Below are 6,244 nucleotides of genomic sequence, written 5' to 3'. Positions count from 1 at the left end.
CATTTAGATGACACTGTAACCCCTGAGAGACAGGATCTGCTGGTACTCATACTACCAATGAAGTCAGTGAGTCAAGAGAAGGCATGGGATGCTTTCAGGTTCAAGAGAGAGAGAAGACTGCTCTACCAAGTATAGTTGACCATGTAACACCAGTCTGCTCTGGAATCACTAGGGCATAGGGGGCACTTTCAGGTTTATATACTCTGCACAGTCAACAGTAGTCTAACCTGATCAGGTAGAAAGGCTAAATGGTTATTGCAAATAGCCTCGTTGCTGCTGCTAAGTCACTTCAGTCATGTCCGACTCTGGGCGACCCCATAGATGGCAGCCCACCAGGCTCCCCCATCCCTGGGATTCTCCAGGCAAGAACACTGGAGTGGGTTGCCATTTCCTTCTCCAATGCATGAAAGTGAAAAGTGAAAGTGAAGTCGCTCAGTCGTGTCTGACCCTCAGCAACCCCGTGGACTGCAGCCCACCAGGCTCCTCCGTCCATGGGATTTTCCAGGCAAGAGTACTGGAGTGGGGTGCCATTGCCTTCTCTGAAATAGCCTCGTGAGTGCTGCTAAAATAAGGCTAAGGATTTGAAGACTGCACCAGGACCCAGAGTCAGAGGACCTGGATTCAAGTCACAGTGGCTTGGACAGTGGCCCCAAACAAAAAAGGCACAGAGATCAGAGACCAGACAGGTGATTTCAAAATTAAAATAAGATGATAATATATGCTGTTGTTACTATTTCAACTTTTGTATTGTTCTTTTCAACAACAGAGAGGATATTAAATACTATTGAATCTGGCAAAGGATGGTATCAAACAAAATACCACTGCCTGTGGTAAGGAAAGGTAAAGATAAAGATTCTGGGAATAACATTCAGGGTACCAAGTGCATGCTGAGGATAAGAATAACTCAGATTTTGAATATCTGACCTGTACAGTGAGGGCAGACGTGGTAAGCATAGGTCAGGATGGGGTTGAGTAGTAACTCTGAAACCTTAATTGTCCTTCTGCATTTTCACAAAAGAATCTGGGAACCATCACGTCTCATCAGTCTTTGAGTCCCTTAAGAGCAGGGACATACAGAATTGGTGTTCACTGAATATGTGAATGAGTGAGAAACTGAACTAGATAAGAGCCACTCACTGTAAATGAGGAATTGCAGATGAGAGCGAGAAACCCAGGCTTGCAGTCGGAAAATCAGGTTCTTCAAGGCTGAGACTCCATGTGTGTTCCTCCAGTACTGTCAAATGTGAGGTTGGGATTTGTGGGGAAAGCAGCTTTCTGCGTCACTCAAAAGAGAGGATCTTTGCTTGTGGACCCGTGATCTGATCCAGCCTTCTACACTCACCCCTAACCATCTCCCCCTCCTCATTTCTTCCCATGAGAATGCCATCTGCTGACATGAGTGTGAGTCAGGAACCAGGATGTTTACAAACATCCCTTTAATGAAAGGACATGGATTGTTAGAGTAAATTTTTCCTAATAGGGGATGGAAGTCCTTGTTGGCTGTGGCTGGCAAGAAGTAAGCTTTCCAAATCCAGAGGAACTCTGCTCCGTGTGGGCTGTGTCAGGGGCAGCTGTGGACCCACCAGGGGCAAGGAAAGGCAGATGCATTGGGTTCCTACTCCTACTCAGCCTGCCTCCCACTGCCAGTGTGTTTTTGAGTTCTTGACCAAATGCACTGGAAAGTTAACCTACTTTGATAATGGCTTCAGGTGTATGATCTCTTTTCCACAAGCTGAAAGATTAGATCAGTTTGGGGTAAGAGAATTTACCGAGTGTGAAGATCTAACCTAATGAATTCTTTTGCACCTCTATGATATGCAAGGCATTCTACAGGCTTTCAGCAGATACATGCTTGCAGCAGCAGGTTCACCACAGGCACCACGAAGGATTACAATCCAAAAGAGGATATGAGAACAGCGGGGGAGGGAGAGTGCAGCTGGGGCGCAAGGGGGAGAGATCACGTCGTTTGGGGAGTCGGGGGTAGGAGAAGCAGAAAACACGACTGGGGTGGCAGCATTCAAGTCTGGGGAGGATCTGCGTGGGCAGAGACGAAGGAGGACACGTGAAAGAGGAGGGCTCTTCCGCAGCAAAGAATGAGCCCAAAGGCACAGAGGCAGGGACAGAGCAAGCTCTGGAAATGGTGAACCATCTGCTCCCGCTGAAGCACAGGGAACATATGGGACAATCACGGGGGTAAGAGACTCCCAAGACAAGGAGGAACCATGCTGTGGTGTGGTCTTGAGCGCCGGGAGAGGGTGTGGCGAGTTTATACTAAGTTCAACCAGCAGTCATGAGCCTTTGGAGATCTTTGAGGATGAGTGTAACATAATCTGAGCAGTGAAATCAAGAAACCCTATTTAGGACTGATTATAAAGGAGAGAGTGAGGCTTCTCCAGTGGCTCAGCAGTAAAGAATCTGCCTTCAATGTGGGAGATGCAGGTTCAGTCCCTGGGTTGGGAAGATCCCCTGGAGGAGGGCATGGCAACCCAATCCAGTATTCTTGCCCAGAGAATCTCATGGGCAGAGGAGCCTGGTGGGCTACAGTCCACAGAGTCACAAAGAGTTGGACACGACTGAAGCACACAGCACAAAGGAGAGAATAGGCAGACTGAAGCACTTAGGAGGCTATTGTAATAATTTAAGTGACAGGTCATAAAGACTCAAATTTGAAGGATGAGGGTTAAAAAGGAATGGTTCTATAGGCAGCTGCATAGCTAAGAGAGTCTAAGCATATAAGTAAAAGAAAATACTACCTTGAGGGACTTCCCTGGAAGTCCAGTGGTTAAGACTCCATGCTCTCAGTGCAGGGGGCATGGGTTTGATCCCTGGCTGGAGAAATGAGGTCCCTGAATGTCGAACAGTGAGACCAAAAAAAAAAAAAAAAAAAACTACCTTGATAAATTTTTTTTTCTGGAGATATTTGCAGGCATATGTACAAAAAAACCCAAAACACCCAACTTTTAATTTCAGTATTATTTGTAATCACCAAAGACTGCAAACTACCTAAATGCCCACCATCAGAGACCTTACGAATAAATTAAGGTACCTTCATAGAATGAAATTCTATATGCAGACATCTAAAATATACACGAGGCACCACCTGCAAGGCAGGAGACCCCGATTCGATTCCTGGGTTGGGAAGATCCCCTGGAAAAGGAATAGATTACCCACTCCAGTATTCTTGGGCTTCCCTGGTGGCTCAGACGGTAAAGAATCCACCTGCAATGTGGGAGACCTGGGTTTGATCCCTGGATTAGGAAGATCCCCTGGAGGAGGGCATGGCAACCCACTCCAGTATTCTAGCTTTGACAATCCCCATGGACGGAGGAGCCTGATGGGCTACAGTCCATGGGGTAGCAAAAAGTTGGGTGTGACTGAGCGACTGGGCATGCACACACACCAGGAAGCTGAGGCAGAGTACTGGGATAGGCACCAGACTGCCAGTGGTTAAGGAGTATGTGTAGAAGAGAAGTTGTAGCCAGGGAGTGAATTTACGGCAAAGAAAGAAAAATACTCAGGAGTGGAATGAGCACCAGGTGGGACTCAGGATTTGAATTTTGCTTTCAGATTGGCACCTGTCAACCTAGGCACTGTATGACCTAGCCACATGTATGTGTGAGTTCTGCCCACAACCATCAACTGGAAGATGTCAGAAACCTGTCTAACCCAACTCTGCCTATGTTCATGGTCAAAAGACCAATAGCCGTGTGTCCCAGGTAAATCAGTACTTGAAAAGGAACACTGTCCATGTTTGGGACCAAAATGCTTTTAAGGATCAAACGAGGTGGCATCGTAAAAGGCATGACATCTGAAGCTTCCCATTTTTATCAAAATTCTAGGCATAAGAAGTCATCTATGTATCACAAGTAATTTCCATGCCCAAGTGTAAGTACAGTGCAAGTTCATGTAGGAAGAACAGCAATAATAATTAGGCCTGATCTGCTGGCCCTCAGTTTTGTAATTCCTAAGCTGAGGACTAATACTTCAATCATCAATTCCTTTCTTTTCAACAATAGGACATCTTTAGTGATCACACAGGAAAAATAAAGTCTAGCCTCACAGGGGGGGTGTGGAACTTCAACAGCAAACCCTGGGGGTCTATGGCTGCTGTGTGTTGTTAGAAGGGCATTGATCCAAAAGGTAATGGATATGACTCCTTGGGGATGTTGTTTTCTTCCGTGTACAGAGCCAGGCCAGACAATTAAACATTTCTCATCAGCTCTGTAGAGAGGAAAACACACTGAGGAAATGGGGACGTGACAGAGGAACACAGCATGTCAATGGAAGAGCCTTTCCAACTTAACGTGTAGACAATTTGCCTTGTGTGCAGAATTTGTGCAAAGCAAATTAAGAGTAGGATTTCACAGCTGGTGAGGCAGTATGGCTTCATGAATTAGAGTATGTTCTGTCTTTCATGCAGCAAAACAAATTACCTCATGTCCCAAATGCTTGGGTTTTAATCTTGAAACTGCCAGGTACAAGCAGCGTGAGGATGAACAAGTGACTTGAGATTTCTCCTTGTTAAATGGATAACAGTAATGCAACTCTTAGGGGTGCTGTGAAGATTAAGTGGGTTAACACACGAGCATGGAGCATAGTATAAGCTTTCGATAGGTGTCATCTATCATTCCAGAGGGAGAAAGTAAAAATATAGGTGATTACGACTACACTTAAAAGGCTGATTCTGATTAATTGCAATTCAAGTAACAGAACCCTCTGTAAGAAGAGCTAATTGCAGTACTCATCCGTAATGTATTTTAAAACACTTGAGCATATACGGTTGGTGTTATTAATACATGTGTGTTGTTTAGGTTAAGTTAAAACCCAGGTGCCGTCAGCATCAGATAAAGCATTCAGAGTCTTGAGACAATCTAGCTGGCCTGACAAGGGAGCCTGAACTTCAGAATTAGCTGTTACAACTCTTCCTTTGTAACCATCTCTACATCAACAATCCACAAGTAGCATTCTAAGAGCCAAAAATGGGTTTCAATTGGTGAAAATTGTTACACTGATTAGCATGCTTGGTGGGATTAAAGTGTTCAAGAAATATAAGTTGGTTCAAAGTATTTCAGTGTAAAAACCCAATAAGACCTTGATCTGAACCTCTGTTAATAATGCCCCAGTCTAAAGCCCTAAATGGAGAAGGCAATGGCACCCCCACTCCAGTACTCTTGCCTGGAAAATCCCACGGACAGAGGAGCCTGGTAGGCTGCAGTCCATGGGGTCGCCAAGAGTGGGACACGACTGAGCAACTTCACTTTCACTTTTCACTTTCATGCATTGGAGAAGGAAATGGCAACCCCCTCCAGTGTTCTTGCTTGGAGAATCCCAGGGACGGGGGAGCCTGGTGGGCTGCTGTCTATGGGGTCGCCCAGAGTTGGACACGACTGAAGTGACTTAGCAAAAAAAGCCCTAAATAGGCCTAGACCTGTAATCAGTATGATTCGGTTGTTAGATTTTGGAAAGAGCAGTAGTTGATCCTTTTTTAATTCAAAACGTGCTTCTTTGGCCACCCTTGTTTACCAAAAAAGACCTAAGAATTGTGCATGATCAATCTGATAATCTTAGTTCACGTCCACAACCATCACTTCTAGAAGATTCTGCTGGCCTGATGCAGGCTATAAGGGTGAGACAGTCTGTTTTTGGAATCTGGGTGTTTGCCTCAAGCTTCTTTTGAGTCTTTTATGTAAGGCTGTGGTTGAAGCATCTAAAAGGAAAGTGAAGAAGAGCTGGAACTTCCTGAAACTCGTACACAGGTTACATAAATCGATTTAGGTTGGGAGGGGTGTGTTTGCTTGTTAATAAAAGTCAATATATCTGACAGAATTTGGTCCTACATTGGATTATCAATATGACTTACTTGTGACTTTGGGGGAGAGCAGTTACCTTTTGCCTCAAAAGTTCTTCTTTGACTACTATTATCTGGCAAAAAAAAAAAAATCTAAGAGTTGTGCAGGACCAATCTGATCATTTTTGTTTACTAATAAAGATGGTACAGAGCTTGGAATCCATAAGGCATTTAAGAATACCCGCAAAAGTTCAAAGTTTGCTTGACTAAAGAGCCTAGGACAAAGATGCTTCTTTTGGTCATATTTGCTTTAGATATTGAATTCTAAGTAATCCACCAATTTCTTAGCATAAAAAAACTAGGAAAAAAACACATCAGAAATGTACTACTCATTATCTGCTTTATGCTATGAATATAATTATAAGTATGAAGTCTTATAGGTTCTCATCCTGTAGT

At 44.3% G+C, this 6,244-nt stretch overlaps 1 protein-coding gene across 10 annotated transcripts in view; it reads right to left on the bottom strand.

Moving 5' to 3' along the window:
* The window catches only part of STARD13 (StAR related lipid transfer domain containing 13), a 573,794-nt gene that overhangs the window by 100,034 nt on the left and 467,516 nt on the right, over positions 1-6,244 (bottom strand). The gene's annotated exons all lie outside the window — the stretch shown is intronic.

Source organism: Ovis aries, chromosome 10 (assembly GCF_016772045.2).
Source record: "Ovis aries strain OAR_USU_Benz2616 breed Rambouillet chromosome 10, ARS-UI_Ramb_v3.0, whole genome shotgun sequence".
NCBI lineage: Eukaryota > Metazoa > Chordata > Mammalia > Artiodactyla > Bovidae > Ovis > Ovis aries.
The sequence above is the reverse complement of the archived record's forward strand: the minus strand, read 5'-3'. Positions and strand labels throughout refer to the sequence as shown.